General features: G+C 43.1%; 1 protein-coding gene across 18 annotated transcripts in view; it reads left to right on the top strand.

Moving 5' to 3' along the window:
* Pkig (cAMP-dependent protein kinase inhibitor gamma) overlaps window positions 1-17226 on the top strand; it is an 87061-nt gene that overhangs the window by 46145 nt on the left and 23690 nt on the right. For 10 of the 18 annotated variants that reach the window (XR_007350408.1, XR_007350410.1, XR_007350409.1 and 7 more), the window contains one exon: window positions 13048-13117. The gene's annotated coding sequence lies outside the window, so the exon portion shown is untranslated. Of the gene's footprint in view, window positions 1-3554; window positions 3574-3688; window positions 3811-13047; window positions 13118-17226 lie in introns of those variants that run through there. The other 8 variants (XR_007350403.1, XR_007350401.1, XR_007350406.1 and 5 more) reach the window with 2 other exon arrangements.

Raw genomic sequence — 17226 nt, 5'->3', positions numbered from 1 at the left:
GGAAAAAAAAAAAAAAAAAAGGAAACTATATAAATGTTCATGTACCATTGAAATCACAATTAAACAGTGAAAAGAATTTTTTTAAAAAAGTAATAAAAGAATCTTGATGAAAAGTTTAAAGAATTCTTTCCTAAGAGAGAAGCAGATACCAAGAAATTCAGAGGAGAAACTGAGGAAATTCAGAGGAGGGAGAGAGCTCTTTCAGACTAGGTGGGGGGTAGGTATGGGAATTTGTGGTGGAGGGGCTGTCTGAGCCCTCAGGCCAGTTCTGCACAGGCTGCACAGGTCAGCAGCCAAAGTTGCCTCCATTTCCTCCAGTTTTCAGATGGAGCCTACTGTGGAGCAACCTGGGTTTCCCTGCTGGGAAGCCCTGTAAGAGGTGCTACCCAGCGGGGTGGGGTTTCCAGGCCTGGCCCCAAACTGCCTTGAGTTGGAGTGCAGCCCTGCCACTATCCTGTGGGCTTTGCACAGCTCAGAAACATGCTCCCTGTATCTGTTGCCACTGCTGTTAAGATGTGAGTATCATTTATGCCTGTTGTACCTGATCGCCATGGGGATTACATGAAATGGCGTATGCAAAGGGCTGAGCAGAGGAAGGCTCCAGTGCATATACCGTATCCACTGTCTTCAATTGTGATACAAAATGACTGTGCCCATGGTTGTTAGTGGTGGATGAGGTGCTTAGGGCCCTCTCCTCATGGATTCTGACACAGATAGATATAGAATTATTAGGCAAGTATTACAAAGTAGATGAAGAAATAATGGTGTTTTATGAATGAGCTCCTTACTTGTCACGACCCCTTGCCCGCAAGGAAGACGCAACTCAGGAATCTTCTTTCAGCAGTTTATTCAGGCCTTGATTCATGTATCATCTTCTAGTGACCCCCCGCCGAGCGCCCAAGCACAGCTTAATAAAGCCTCCCGCACACCAATCCCAAGCTGCCACGTGGATCTCTCTCATAGGGTGGTAAGGGATTGCGTGCCAATTCTCCATATTAGGAGTTGTTTATCACAGGCCACAGTGGAAGCCGGCGCCATCTTCTAATGGCGGCCACGGTCCAATTAGAACGGCTCACCACACTTACTATTATTTTTGCTCATCTAACAAAACATGATTCAAAGCACCGATGGTGATGTCAGCTAACTGACCCATCTGAGCCCAGCTTCATTTCCTGACACCCACTCAGGCTTCTGGAATAAAGGCCCCAGCCTCCAGTCCCTCCAGGCTGAGTGTTGCTGCTGAGAACAGGCCTGACAGTTCTGAAGTAGGCTTTTGTTCATTACTCAGCCTGACATTCTGCAGAAATACAGGCCTTTCTTCTGACTTTCCAGCATCCTTGACTTTATTACTGTGTCACATCATCATCGGGGCAGAGTATGGCGAAACTGAGTCAGAATTAGAAAATAATGTTTTACCAATAAGTTATTATAGTTTATTTTTACAAGTGTTTTTGAACTTAAAGTATGTTCTGGGCACTTAACCCATTCAGAACCTTCAATGGTATGCTGTTATTCTCATCTTACATTGTCAGCCAAGGCATAAAGACATTGAACTACTTGCCCAGCTGGAGGAGGTCCAGGGACTAGGAGGAACTCAGCTCTTTGGGGGCTGCTAACTGCTGCTCTCAGGGGTTTTGCAGGCTGGTGGTTTAGTTCCACCACAGTCCACCACCTTGTTCCAAAGCCTTCAGATTGGAAAGCACCCTCCTAATAGAGCCTGTTTGCTTGGACCTTTCCTGATAATCATCAAGGTTTTCTGGGAAATAATTAAAATTCTTATTAAGTTACAAAGTGCCATAGCCTTGCCCCTGCTGATAAAGAGCTGCTTTCTCAGTGGAGTTCAAGTCCTAACCCCCGCCCCCATCCAAATAGCATCAGGGGCGCTTTACCACTGAGATCTGTCCCTTTGGGGTGAAGCAGTTGCAGCCAGACTTGCCTTAGGCCACTCATTGTTTTGGTAGCAAAACAAGTAAGCCCCCCCGTCTGACCTGGTGGCCTGAAGTGTTTCCTTTACCAGGCTGGATAGTTATTTGGAGAAATAGCATCGGCAGGTGTGGGGCGTGTGTTCGGACTTAGCCAGGAATGAAGAATCTCCATTTTTAATGCCAACTTTTTGGTTTTGAGTTATGCAACCTTGAGCATGTCATTTAGCTTCACTGTATTTCATTTTCCTGTCCAGGAAACAGAGATGAATAATGCAGCCCCTGGGCCCCTAATTCTCCTGGGGGTGTTATGAGAATCAGATGAGATTATGTGCACAAATGAGAGCTAACATTGGTTTAGTACTAAGTATGTACCAACTACTTTCATTCCCCTTACATGTATTTTTTAATTCTCACAATCCTAGAATGGCAGCACAGTTAAGAGAACAGAAAATTTAGGGTGGTAAGTCACAAAGGACCCAGGTACACATCTCTGGCTCCCCTGAATAGTGCTCAGGATCATTGCTTCTCCTTCACCTGAGAAAGAGGGTTTACATATCTCCACTGTCCAGCACTCGGCAAATGCAAGGCATTATTGTTATCTCTATCCACTGTTGTTTCTTGTTGATCCCCAAGGACATTTGAGTTCCCTTACTTGTTCTTGTTTATCTTATCTAGTAGTTTATGCTGCCTCTTTTTATTTCCCCTGGGACTCATTCAGTGAATTCTTTTTTCTCTCCCCTTTGGTACTGGGGATTGAACCCAGGGGTGCTTTACCACTGAGCTATATCCCTAGTCCTTTTTAATTTTTTTATTTTGAAACAAGGTCTTCTGAATTTCCAAGGCTAGCCTAGAACTTGGAATACATCTGCCCCAGCCTCCGGACTGGCTTCACTCAGTGATTTCTTTAGGCTTTTCTCCTTGAGAAACCTGTCAGCTTTCTCATGAGGCGGCTTAAAGGAGCCAGCAGAGCCAGGCAACTGGGCTGGTTAGCTTGTGATTAAAATGCCTTGGGATGCATTTGTTGATAAGCTCAGCAGTCACTGGTTTTCAGTCATGGAATTTCAAAAGGGGAGGACACCCATGCCATCATTTTACTGATGAGGAAACTGAGGTCCAGATAGGGAGAGGATTTGCTTGAGGCCATTCATACAGCTGGGGGAGTGGCCAAGACCCAAGTGAGTTCCCCAGGCAAACACCAGTGCTTTCCTAGAGACAAGTCATCTCGCTACAAAGGGACAAACACATACACTGTGCCCATTATGTACCTGGGAAACTCTGGAGATCCAAATTCAGACTTGAAGAATTGAGCAGAGAGCTGTGGCGTGGGTGAAGGCTTCCTCCCTGACACATTATACACTAAAGAAATGAATTAAAACACAACCCAGCAGACTAGATGGCTCCCAGTCGGCAGTGACTAACAAGCAGAGGATTTAAGCTAGGAGCCCCGGCTAACAAGCAGAGGATTTAAGCTAGGAGCCCCGGCTGAGTGAGTAGATAGGAAGCCTTTTGTCACTAGGGCCTCAGGGTTGAAAATTGGAGGAAGGATGTTAGGCCAATGTGACCGGCCTGGGATGCGGTTACAGCCCCCCAGTTCATTGTCCAGAGGAAATGGATCTCCCCCGTGGACTGAGAGGTGGAAACTGAGCAAGTGAGTGAAGTGGTTGACATCATCAGCCTGAGCATTAGATTACAGCAAATGGGGACTTAGTTGGCCGGAGACGTGGGAAACACCCACTAAAACCTCGAAGTGCTTTTTCATTTAGGGAGAGGGCCGAGAGACTTCTGCCTGAACCTTGGGTCTGGATTGCTCCTTCTCAAACCTGGTTTCTTAATTCCACCTTCACTTCTGACCGGGAACCTCTGCAGTTTGAGGAACTTTGCTCCCGTAAGTAGAGTTGTACTCCCTCCTCACCCCCACCTCCAGGGAGAAGCAGAGCTCTCTGGAGAGCTTGCTTTCTAGCTCATTGGTCACAAAGGGTCTATTTTTATGTTCTGATATATGTGAGCTTGCTCTGAAAATTGCAGCTTTCTCTGAAACTGCCTGGGGCTGGAGTCAGAGCCCCGAGCCTCCCAGGGCTCTGTTTAGATCCTGGCTTACTTTTTCACGCAAAGAACCTTTGACGTATCCCTAGCTTTAAAAGCAGCAGTTTGCCCCAAATACAGGGGACAGGGTAAATCCTGAAACTAGTATTTGAAAACTTTATTTTTTTTTCTGATTACAAAGGTTTTACAAAACATTGTACACCTTCTAGAAATAAATGTCTCTGAAAGTGAAAATTCCCTAGACTCTTCCCCCCACAAATATAAAATTAATAAGTTAAATTTTATACACAGACATGGTTAGACTTCTGAAGTCATCACTTACCTCATAAACTTTGGGGGCCATGGGGAGACTCCCAAGATTGAAAGGAGGGGAAATCTTTAACTTTGGCTTTGTGATTTTTTAAAAATATTTTTTAGTTGTTGATAGATCTTTATGTTTTTTTTTTATTTATACGTGGTGCTGAGAATCAAACCCAGTGCCTCACACATACCAGGCAAGTGCACTACCACTGAGCCACAGCCTCAGCCCCCTTTGTGATCTTTTTATTGCTTCCTTTTTTAAATTTGCTGTTTATGCTTAGAAAATAAACAGAACATGTAAGCCCTTAGGCGTTCCATTTGTTGGTATCTGTTTTTAGGGTTTTAAACTAAGCAAGCAACTCTGTGCAAAGAGGAAGGGAAGGAGCCCTATAGCCCCAAGCTCCCTTCCTGGTTAGGCCCCTGAGCTCTGAGGGTTTTCAATCTGTCCACACTGGCCTCTGGCAGAGACCACAAAGGCCAGGTACTGTCCTTCAGGCATCACCTCCTCACCATGACCTGAGGAAGAAGGATGACTAGATTATTCAGTCTCAAGATCAATCCTAGGGAGCTCGGTGGCTTGAGATGGCTTATGGGGTGCTGTGGCCCCTCTCCCCTGTTAGATTAAATATACTTAACAAGCTGTACTTAAAGGGGAAGAATGTCAGCTTTGAATAATAAAAATAAGGGCTGTGGGCATAGGTTGGTGGTAGGGCAATTGCCTAGCATGAGCCAGGACCCTGGTTTGATCCCCATCACCATTAAAAAGAGGAGGGAGAGCAAGCAGGCAGGCAGGCACATATTAGAACTGTGTGACCTTGGGCAAGCATTTTGCACTCTCTGGACCTCAGTTTCCTCATGTGCCAAATGAGGGGACAGAACTAGATCTTGATATTTTCAAATGAAGCTTAGAATGAACCATCCATATTTCTTTCCCTTTGAGGCAGATCCTTATGGCCTTAGAAGCAAAGTGCCCTAGGTTTTCAGTAATCCAGAATGACTAAAATTGACACCTGTAGGACAATTAGAGGAAACGAAACAGGCAGTATGAAGTTACTACTGAGTTTTGATGATTTTATTCAGGTTTGGTGTTCCCAAATAAAGAGGGGGAAAAGTTTCATTGGTGTGTGTGTGTGTGTGTGTGTGTGTGTGTGTGTGTGTGTGAAAAGCATACTTTAACAGCACTGACTTAAGACAGCATAAAACAAGAAACTAAGGCCACCCTCATCTGTCCACACCTGGTCTCTGGCAGAGACCACAAAGGCCAGGTACTGTCCTTCAGGAATCACCTCCTCACCATGACCTGAGGAAGAAGGATGACCAGATTATTCAGTCTCAAGATCAATCCTAGGGAGCTGGGTGGCTCCAGCCTCTGGCTACCCAGGCCCATGGCTGGTTCCATGGTAGCAACAGTCTACCTTCAGTGGGCTTTGTTACTGGGGAAGACCACAGCTCTAAGATATGCCTGCCACAGGGCCATGAGCCCCCTCCTGCTAACCAAGACCTTATTGGAACAAATAGTTTCTAAATAACACATCCTCCCAAGAGTAGGGTCTGGGAAGGCCTTAAAGATAAAGAGCCCTGGCTTGGGAGTAGCTCAGTAGTTGAATGCAGGCCCAGCATGAGCAGGCCCTGGGTTCCATCCCCAACACCACAAAACAAACAAACCAAAAAACCCAACAAGATAAGAGAGTCCTTAAATCCACAAGACCTGGAACCCGGAGAGTCAAAGTCCAAGACGACCTTTACTTTTGTTTGTCCTTCCCCAGCAGCATGGGGCATGTCTAGGTTAAAGGAGGGGACGGGGGCAAACCAAAGTTCCCCTTCTTCTCTCTTACCAAACTAAAATCTAGGATTAAGATCTAGGATTAAATCTAGGGTTAGATTAAAACTGAGCTATGTCTCCTTTGCACCCATGTGCCAGGCTTTCTACTAGGCACTGGCCTCCTAGTGAGCAGTGAGTTTGGGGCATCTTGGGAGTGGAGACAGGTTGTAAAAGGGACCACTGTGTCCTGAGCTCTTACTTGACTTTTATACCTTTGTGAAAACTGTCACACATAAGACTGGGCATCTTGCATTTGCTGACTCCTTTAAATCTTAATAGTAGTGATGTGAGACAGAGATTGGCTCCATCTGACATGAAAAGAGGCGCACAGAGACGAAGCGCTGTCTACGGTATGGCAGCTGATAGAGCTGGAGAACCAAATGAGAACTGGCTGTCCCTGCCACCCTTGAACTTTCCACCACACTGTGCTGCCTTGTCTCCATCAGCTCCCTGGATCTCAGCTTTTCTCTGTTACAGGAAGAAGGTTGAACTTGGTTTAGGTCTTATTTCAGCTGCCTCAGGCGGGTGTGTTCCCGGCTCATCACCTGTGTGTCATTCCCGCCTGGTCTGTTGTGCTGCCTGACTTGCTGCGGGCCTCTGAACCCTGTGGGTCTTTGTGACCCTGGGATTGACTGGTGGCAGTATGTGTCAGTTTCTTCAATGAAGGTTCTCCTGGGTAGGAGAACAAGTAGAAGCTCTGTCCTCATCACCTCCTGCCTTACAGATCCTGGACAGCTCTGCTTGCCACACAGAACCTGCCTCTCTTGGTAAAGTCGGGGGGTCACAGTCATACCTGCTCCAAAGTATACTGTGTGGATGAAATGGAATAAAGCTCACAAATTAGCACTTAGTTCTAAGGTACAAAAATTCATACTCTGAACTATTGTTTTACAACGTCCAGAAAGAGTGCTAGCAGTGTACGCATGCGTCTGTGCTCAGTCAGAAGGTGGCATTTCTGTGAGGAACCTGTGGTTATCCCCGAACTCACCAATTCTAAAACCCCTGTGAGGGTGCCTGGAGCTGCTGTGTTGGCTCTTCATATCCAGCCTCTGGGCTGCTTACTGTCACCTACTCTGATGATGCTGAATTTCAAATCAGTCAGCCAGCACAGAGGTCGAAAGCAGAAGTGGGTACTGTTCTCCTGGACCAGCGGGCCCTGGCCCAGCCACCTAAGGAAGAGGCTGGTAACAGGTGCTGTGGGTGGCAAGAAATTGAGTTCATGCAGTGAACCCCAAGTTGAGCTCACAAGAGGTCAGAAGTGATTCCTGAGTGCAGACAGTGGAAAATCTGGAGTTTTCTGGAAGCACTTTATTAACCCTGACCTGAGGCCCAGCTCACTGTCTCCTGCAGATCCCTCAGCAAGGCTTTCACTCCTTCAAGAAGGGGGTGTCTTTGGAAGTCGCAGTCAGCTATGATTCTAAACTGCAGACTAGATAATCTGCTCTTACTGGAGGAAGCCAGATTTCCCAAACGTAAAAGCAGCCTTATTAATCTTCCAAGAAATGACTGGCTTCCACTCTGCTCTTCAGGACTGAATGATGGACCTTCAGGGCACAAAAGACATGAAGTATCTGGTGGTTAATGCAGTCTTATGTCCCAGGGTCTGGGGTTGGTTATGTTTAGTACTTCATAGGTGGTTGGTACTTCATAGGTGTGGTCTCCACTGTTCCATGAAGTGTCTTGAGGGCTTCCAAGGTGATTACAGATGCAGCCTCTCATCCGTGCATCAGGAAGACAGGTGGCGAGTGAACCCCAATGTGAAAAGTAGCACAGAAGAAATATGCAGAGGGGCTACAGAATGCCAGACAGTGGCTCACATCTGGCAGAGCCTGGTCTTAAGCTGGGTCATTGCTTCCACACTCCTCCAGTTCCTGGAGCTCGGAGATTTGCCCTTGTTTGCACTGGGAATGACTGCAAGCTACTGCAGCAGCAGAAAGTGCCCACTTCTAAACACCTTCCTGTCCCCCATGCTTCAGAGGAATGGAAGGAACTGTTCCTCAAAAAATGCAAGGCCCCCATCTGGGAGGGTCCTGAATTCAGAATGCCTAACCATGGCAAGGAAACATAGGAACGGGTGATTTTGGTAGTCTAAAATCCCTGCTGGGTTTTCTGTTGGTTTGTTTTTATAACACTTATTGTTGTTTTTCCTGATTATAAAATTAGAACATACTCAAGGAAGGAAAGCTAGACAGTACAGAAAAACATACTTAAAATAAATCACCACTCAGTAATTTCACTTCTTTGGTTTCTGAATAAGGGCCCGCCTCCCATCCCCTCACCCACACACTACTGCTACATTTCAAGTTTAGCTCTAATTTTAATTTCTCCATGGGCAGAGTCTTATATGTATTTGCATATCCCCAAGGTGCTCATGTTCTGTGCTGCCGTCCACTGGGCAAGAAAAAAATGCCATCTGTGATTGGTTAGAGGCTGCAGCCTCCACTTGTACTTCCCTGCAGTGTGTGAGTTCATCTGCTGTTAAGAAGGGGGTGCAGCTTAATGGTAGCTACATGTAATGTAGCTTAATGCCTTTGTCTAGCATGTACAAGGTCCTGGGTTCAGTCTCCAGAACTATAAAACAAACAAGAAACCTTGTGCTTTAGGGCTTATGTAAGGTGTGCATTATCAAGGTAAATAAGACTTCTAAGTTGCTCACAGTCTGATAGAAAAAAGAAGACTCTTAACACAAGTGATAATGTGCCCCAGTAGAGGCACCGAGAACTTGGAGAGCCTGCTAAAGCCAAGAAGCATTGCATTTGAGCCGGGCCTTCAGTTTACTTGACTGAATTTTTCATGTAGTCAGCCAGTATCAATTGAGTACCTGACATGTGCCAGGGTATGGGCAAGATGATAGGTGGATGGTGTGAAATAAAATAGGCCTGGTCCTTCATGACCCCTCCCTACGTGATGTTCACTAGGACCAATGGCCGTGTTAGGACCCATAAACAGGGTGACAGAGGACTCATAAATAAGGTGTGGCTAAGGGGCTTCCTGGAGGATGTAGTGCTTAAACATGTGGAGTAGGCAGTGATGCCAGGAGCTAAGGTGGGAGGGGGGGTGTGGCATGAGGAAGAATGACACAGCAGGGAGAGGGAGGCAGGTGTGATGGGCTCAAGCCAGAGAGGGGAGGGGAGCAAGGTGGATGAGGGTCGGGCAGGCTGAGGGTAGGCAAGGCCCTCAGACAGACATGGGCATCGCGGAGCAGAGGAGGCGCCTGCTGCAAATATGCTTTGTGAAATAAGAAGGCCTGTAGAGATGGGGGGATTGTTATTATTTTAGTGAGACATTTGTTATCCATGAAATAAAAGTGAGATGCAAAGTGAGACGCAAAGCCGAGGTAACTAAAATGCCAGGTTCCACAGCGGTTCAGGAGCCTGCCGTGCATTCTGTTCTGCCTCTGCTTCCTCCTCCTCCTCCTCCTCCTCTTCTCTCCCCACCCCCACCTTATTTCATCATTTCCTTTCCTTTTTCTTTTCATCCAAATAATTTGCAAAACATCCCATTTCTCTTATCAGGGTTCCTGCCCCTGCCGTAAAGCCAGAGCATCTGGTGTGCACACTCCTGTTCCAGCACACAGCCCTCCCAGGGTGGAGGAGGGGGGAACCTTACAGTTTAGATTTTCTTTTAGACATTAAAGGGGAAAATTCTTTTTCTTTTTTTTTTTTTTAAGTATAGAATTCTTTCCCCTTTTAAAGTCACAAATGCTTAGCAGTAAAGTATACTTTAACCTGGATTTTTTTTTTTTTTTTTTAAATTTTGCTTCCAACTTTCAAAACAGCAGAAGATCTGTTCTATTTTGGCCAAAAAAGAAAGTGACAATAAATGTAATTTACTTGCCCATATGAAGATAAACAGGTAATGATGATAGTTGGCCACTGTTCTTTCTCTGCTCTAACAGGTTTATTTGTTTCTTTATTATTGTTTGTTTTTATTTCTTTATTTTCCTTCAAGTAATCTTTGTGTTTCTTGTCCCTAGCTAAACAATTTGAAGATGTTTGAAGAAAAACTTATAAGTTCTCTTCCCCCATTTCCATTTCCATTTATCTGCGATAGCCAGTGATGGTAGTTTGTTTGGTGTGTATCTTTCCATAACTTTCCCAAGCTCCTTTTTAAATAGACATAGGGTTTGAGTGTATATGTGGCAATTTGTTTTGTCAGAAGTGGGATCATACTTGGTTCATTACTTTGTAACTTATTTTTCACACTAAATAATAATAATCGTTCACTCTTTAAATAGCTTTAGGCTATAGAAGGAAGAGTACACTACAGTATATTCAACCATTTCTTTTTTGACAGATATTTATGTTCCTGGCTGCTGTGGTCTGGATGTGCTCTGTCTTGCCAGAACTCGTGTTGAAATCTGTTTGCCAGTGGAACTTTTCAGAGGAATTAATGTCTTTCCCCAGAGGCTGGGTTCTCATGGGAATTGATTTTTTCTTTCTAGAGCAGGTTGTAATAAAGCAGGTCAGCTCCTTTGTCCCCTCCTTGTCTTCTGCATATATCCTATCCCCTTCTGCTCTCTACCATGAGGCCCTGACTAGAAACCAAGAAGACTCAGAACTGTGTGCCAAATCAAACCTCTTACCTTTATAAATTATTCAGTCTCAGGAATTCTGTTATAGCAGGAGAAAACAGACTAAGACACTGTTTTTGCCACTAAAAAATATTGTTGTATTAAATATCTTTTTTCCTAAAGAATTTAATCATTATTTTATTTATTTAATTAATTTTTTTATGTGGTGCTGAGGATTGAACCCAGGGCCTCATATGTGCTAGGCAAGTGCTCTACCACTGAGCCACAACCCCAGCCCTAAATATCTTTATATTCATGTCGTATTTATTGATAATTTTATTTCTAAAGATTGCATTTTTTAAAACTAGTATTATTTGACATTGAATAGATAATACCGTCCTACTTTGTAAAGAGTCATGGTAATTTATATTCTCTAGTATATGAGTTTCCTAAATCTTTACCAATGTTAAATGCTCTCTTCCTTCTTCCTTCCAGTTTCTTCCTTCTACTCTCTCTCCCTCTCCCTCTATCTCTGTTGTTTTATTTTATGGCAAGGCTAATGGGGGGAAATGGTGTCCCATAGTTGCTTATCGTCTAGTGAGGTTGAACGTTGTTTCACATTAATTGACTGCTTCATCTTTCTCTTCTGTGAATTCCCTTCACCTGTTTGTATGAATTATTTGCCTTTTTCTCAATAACTTGTAAAATTGCTTTATATATTTGTTCATTAATGATGATGCCATTGTGCCACAGATATTTTTAACTGATCATTTGCATATTTTATTATAAAGGATTGAATTTTTATTATAAAATATGTGAGCTTTATGTTTTTCTCTTCATGGTATCTGCCTGTTTAGGAAAAACTTTTCAACCTCAAAGTTAAATAAGTATTATTCTCTGTATTCTAATGCCTTCATCATTATAATTAATTTAATCCAGAACTTTTAGTCTTTTTGGAATTTGTGTTTATATAGTAAGAGGAAGTGGTCCAGCTTGTTCTAGTTATGCCAGCACCATTTCTTAAATAAATCATCTTTTCTCTTTTGCATTAAAATTTCATGATTTTTATAAATAAGTTTCTTTATTTACTTGTATCTATTTCTGGACCTGTTTTTCTAGTTCACACATCTGTTTGTCTATACTTATATTAATATATAATCTCGTATTCTAATGTCTTTATAATAAATTTCTACTGTCTCAGAAGACAAATCCTCCATTTTTCTTGACTATTTCTTGGCCAGTCTTCTGAGATCCTTATTTTTCCATATGAACCTTAATGTTACCATCCCCAAAATGTATTGATATTCTGACTGAAATCTAATAAAAATGATGTAGTCATTTGGAAAAGATTGACATTTTTTCATAATTAGTCTTTTCCATTTTTTCCTATTCTGGGCTCAAATCCAGGGCCTTGCACATGCTAGTAAGTGTCTTCCACTGTCACATCTCTAGCCTGATAATTACCTTTTCTAGACAAGAACTTTCTACTGACTTGGCACCTATGCATTCTATTTCTGTTTTTTGTTTTTATCTTTAAATTTTTAATATTTATTATTAGATTAATTTATCTAAAGTAAAATAATATTTCTATGTTTATCCTGAATCATTAGGAACTTTAAATCCCAGTGACTCAGGGATTAGAGGCATACACCACCATGCCTGGCTGTTTATTTTAAAACTTTAAAAAAATTTTTGTTTAGTTGTGATTGACCTTTATTTATTTACTTATATGTGGTGCTGAGAATCAAACCCAGTGCCTCACACATGCCAGGCAAGCACTCTACCAACTGAGCCACAACCCCATTCCCTATTTTAAAACTTAAAGTATAAAGTGTGTATACTTTTAAAAATGTGAATATACACAAATGCTTCACTTTTCCTAAACATAATAATCATTTATATTTTTATTAAAAAGCAGTAATACATGCAATTTTATAATATACTTTTTTAAAATATTAATTTTTTTAGTTGGACACAATACCTTTATTCCATTCATTTATTTTTATGTGGTACTGAGGAATGAACCCAAGGCCCTGCGCGTGCTAGGCGAGTACTCTCCTGCTAAGCCACAATCCCAGCCCTTACAATATCTTTTCAACAATCAAGCATGAACATCTTTCCATGTCAATACAGTGAAATCTTTTTCCTTTGAAATAGTTGTATGGTTTCTTATTGTACTGCAATTAACTGCAATTTAACTTTCTTTATTAACAACTGTCTAAGTCATTTCACCTGTTGTTTGCTACTACAAATATGTTTTGCTGAATTCCTTTAGAGTCTTCTGACTATATCTATGGTATATCCTGGACATTTGGCTGTCTCAGAGGATGTGCATATTTAATATGTAAATCAATAATGCGAACTTGTCCTCCCAGAAAGATTATTTCAGTTTACAGCTCAGAGTGTGTCTGGATCTAATCTCTCCTTTTCTTCTGGTTCTTTAGATTTTTCACACTGATTAACCGAGAGTGGAACATCTGAAGAGATGCAAGCAAGAAAAAGAAATTAAACCAGGTGGGTAGTCACGCTGTTCTTGCCACTCTACCATAGCTTCACAATTTTTGCCTGAATGCCTTTTTTCTTTTTCAAGAAAGAAAACAAATAGGTTTCAAATGAAATTAGAGAAGAATTTTGGTCTCACGAAGAAAAGGCAGGATGGCTCTTTTCAGAAGTTATATAACATCATGCTGCAATTTCACAGGCATGGTTCCATTTACAGGCAGTTTCTTTATAGCATCAGAAAGACTACCTCTGGTGGCCTGATGGGTTTCTTCAGCCATGTACATGAGCAGATGGAGTCATACACAAGAGTTATGAGCAACTTTGGGTGTGACACCAGATTTTTTCTCTACCTAATATTTGTTATAAAGCTATTTTTACAAAGACCAGGACAAATAATAGGAATTTTCATTGTAAGGCTGTGTTAGAGGAATCAAAGCAACAAAACCCAGCCCAAAGAAATGAGCATGACCCAGCAGTATGGTGAGAAGGGATGGGGCAGGTCCTTTCCATGTGGAAACAGTTCTATCTGGAGCAGTTCATCCAGCCTGCCAGGAAGTATGGCCACCTTGGGTCAGTGTTCATAGTTTTATGCTATCTAAATGCTCTGGCATAAGTTAATAATTTTAAATCCAAGGTAACATGATAGCTAGCTTTTCATCTAAAGCACTTCTGTGAATCTGGTAAATCTCTGCCTTGTCATGTTGGGAGTACAGGGTCCAGGGTCCACGGAGGTCTTCTCACCCACCCAGGCATTCATGGATGTAACCATTAAGGATATCAGAACCAAAGGCCACACAGCTAGCCGACACCTGCCTGGGTCTTTTCCATAGCTAGAATCGTCACAATTATGCCAGCAAGCCTGGGGATGAGTTTTTCTCTGAAGAGCTTGTCAGACCCATTGCGCTTTTGTGCCTAAATTAAGGAGTGTGTGTGGAGAGTGGACTTGACGTTTTCTGTCTTCAGCACTGGGTCAGAACAGTGAAGCTCTATCTGGTGTGCAGTTTGGTGTAGATTCCTGCTGTGGCCTAGAGAAGTGCTTCTCATTTGTGCATTTATTCAGCAGTGTTTATAGAGCATCTCCTGGGAACCGGACTCTGCAAACCAGAGCAAAGTGGCAGACACAGTCTTTACCCATGAAGCTAATGGTCAGTAGATGAGTGACAGTTGCCTAGGTGCAGAGGGGACTGAGGCCAAAAGGCATGCTAGAGATGGCCTGGATTGGAGTGGGCCAGCAAGGCTGCGGGCCTAGTGGCAGCATGGGAACAGCCTGGGGGCTGGAAAGGGCACACGCTCCCCAGGAACCACACGTGCTTCTCGGGGCTTCACAGTGCAGAACAGAGGCCATGGCTAGAGTTGAGTATTCAGGTGGCTACGAATGAGTCTGGGCTTTATCTTGACAGCTCTAAGTGTGAAAGTCACTGGATATTTTTAGAGGAGAGAGGTGTGAGTGAGTAGGGCTTAGAAAGGAAACTCTCTGGGTAATAGGCTAAGTGGAGTCCTAGCCTCTTCCCTGACTACTCTCCTTACCTCTCTTCTCAGTGCCTCTGTCACTCCTTTTCTTGGACCTTCAAGAAGGCAAAGATCAGGGCCTGAGAGCAGATAGTGTCCTTGCAGATGAGCAAGGGGGTGATGGTAGGTGGGTGGGGAGAGGCATCCAATCTAAAGCAAAGATTACTGGTGGCCTTGGACAGTCATTTCACTGTGTGAGCATCATCTGTTGAAGAGCAGAGGAAGTATTACCTCCTCCTCTTGCCTTTTATAGTAGTTACTTTACATGTCCAACTGGGGCTTCCAGAGGAATCTCTCTGCCTTTCTTGCCATGAAATTATTTGTTGAAACTCTCAAGAAGATACTGGGGTCCTATAGCTGTAACTTTGTCCTGTGACAAGGTGATGAGGAAGCCTTGGCCTTGAATCAGTACACAGCTCTTCCTCCCTACAACCTGCAGTGATCAGACTGCAGGTGGGAGGAAGGAAACATTGACTGAGGATCAGGTATATACTTAGCCACACTCACAGGCAGAAGAGCTTCTAGAACTACTATTTGTTTAAACCATATGCCAAATATTATGATAAATACTTAAATACTTTAAAATCTCCTTTAGGGCTGGGGATGTGGCTCAAGCGGTAGCGAGCTCGCCTGGCATGTGTGCGGCCCGGGTTCGATCCTCAGCACCACATACAAACAAAGATGTTGTGTCCGCCGAAAACTAAAAAAAAAAATAAATATTAAAAAAATTCTCTAAAAAAAAATTTCCTTTAGTTTAGTCTTATGAAGTACATATATATTATTTTATAGATGTATTTTATAGACAAGGAAACTGAGACTCAAAGACATGAGACCACTTGCTCATGGTGACACAGTTAGGAGGACGTGGAAGAGCTGGAGTCTGGATCCTGTGCTCTGACCCCTGTGCATAGAGCTTGCTATTCTGCTGGCCTCCTGCAGACCTTTCAGACATTGTGGAGGCCACAGAGAAATGGGGGACAGCTCCTCTGTTCTCTTCCAAAACTTGAAAATTCTGTGCAGGGCCACTGGCCACTACTGATCTGGAACAGTTATGGAGCCAGCATGTCCATGTAGCGTTTCTGCAGTCAGCCCTTTTCTCCAAGTGCATTAAATAAAGGAGCTACCTTCCCACCTGTGGGCAAACTGCCTGGCAGCAAGGAATGGGCTTGCTCATGTCCCTGGTCATTTTTCTTCTCACCTGAGCAGAGAGAGTAGGCCATGCACACAGGGGAAGCCTGTTGAGAGTCCCTCCCTGAGCCTGCTGCCACCTGTTCTAACCTGGCCTGCACATGAGGGTGCTCCTCATCTCCCCGAGGAGCCAGGGCCATGAGGACGGCTCCTTTGAGAGGAGCTAGTAAAACGAGTGGAGAGAGCGGAGGTGAGAACCTGCTGGACTGAACATTCTTCCCAGGCCCATATCTTGAAAGGACTGAGACTGTGTTCACAGCAAGCCATTAAAGAATCTTCCCAGTAGAATCAATGTGATCAGAATGTCTGTGTTACCCATGGCAGTCTACAGATTTAACGTAATCCCTATCAAAATTCCAGTGGCATTTTTCGCAGAAGTAGAAAACAAAATTCATATGGAACCATAATAGACACTGAATAACAAAATAGTCTTGAGCAAGACGAGCAAAGTTGGAGGCATTCTGATTTTAAATTAGGGTGATAAGGAAACTAGTAATCAAAATAATGTGGTATCAGCATAAAAACAAACATACAATCCAATGGAACAGAATAGAAAGTTCAGAAATAAACTCATGCATGTACGATCAACGAAATATTTGACAAAGGTGTCAAAAATACACAATGGGAGAAGGAAAGTCCCTTCAATAATTGAGAATACTGGATATCCACACACAAAAAAACCCACATTAAATCCTGATCTTACGCCATACACAAAAAATTAACTGAAAATGAATTTGAATTTTAAATTTAAGATCTGGAACCATAAAATTCCTAGGAGAAAACATGGGGGAAATCTCCATGGCCTTGTTTTAACTATGATTTTTTGGACATGACACCAAAAGCACAGGAAAAAAAAAAATCAAAAAAAAGCAAGTGTGACTCCACCAAACTGGAAAGTTTTTATGTAGGAAAGGAAATGATCAAGAAAATGAAGGGCAACTGGACTGAAAAAAAAATATTTGCAAACAATATATCCAAATGTGTTTAATATCCAAATATATATAAGGAACTTGGATAATTCAATGGCAAAAGTAACTCAGTTAAAAAATGGGAAAGGACTTAAGTAAATGTTTTTCAAAGGAAAACAGCAGGTATATGAAGAGGCACTCGACATCACTAATCATCAGGGAAATGCAAACTAAAAGTACAGTGAGGCGTCACCTCACACCTGCTAGAGACTGTTATCTTTAAAACATCAAAAGCTAGGCTATGGGTGAGTGGTGGTGCATGCCTATAATCCCAGCAGCTCAGGAGGCTGCTGAGGCAGGAGGATTGCAAATTCAAAGCCAGCCTTAGCAATTTAGCAAGGCCCTAAGTAACACAGTAAGAGCCTGTCTCTAAATGAAATACAAAAAAGAGCTGGGGAGGTGGCTCAGTGGTTGAGTGTTCCTGGGTTTAATCCCCATACCCCCCCCCCCCCCCCC

This window comes from Marmota marmota, unplaced genomic scaffold (genome assembly GCF_001458135.2).
Source record: "Marmota marmota marmota unplaced genomic scaffold, marMar, whole genome shotgun sequence".
In the NCBI taxonomy this organism is placed as follows: Eukaryota; Metazoa; Chordata; class Mammalia; order Rodentia; family Sciuridae; genus Marmota; species Marmota marmota.
The sequence above is the reverse complement of the archived record's forward strand: the minus strand, read 5'-3'. Positions and strand labels throughout refer to the sequence as shown.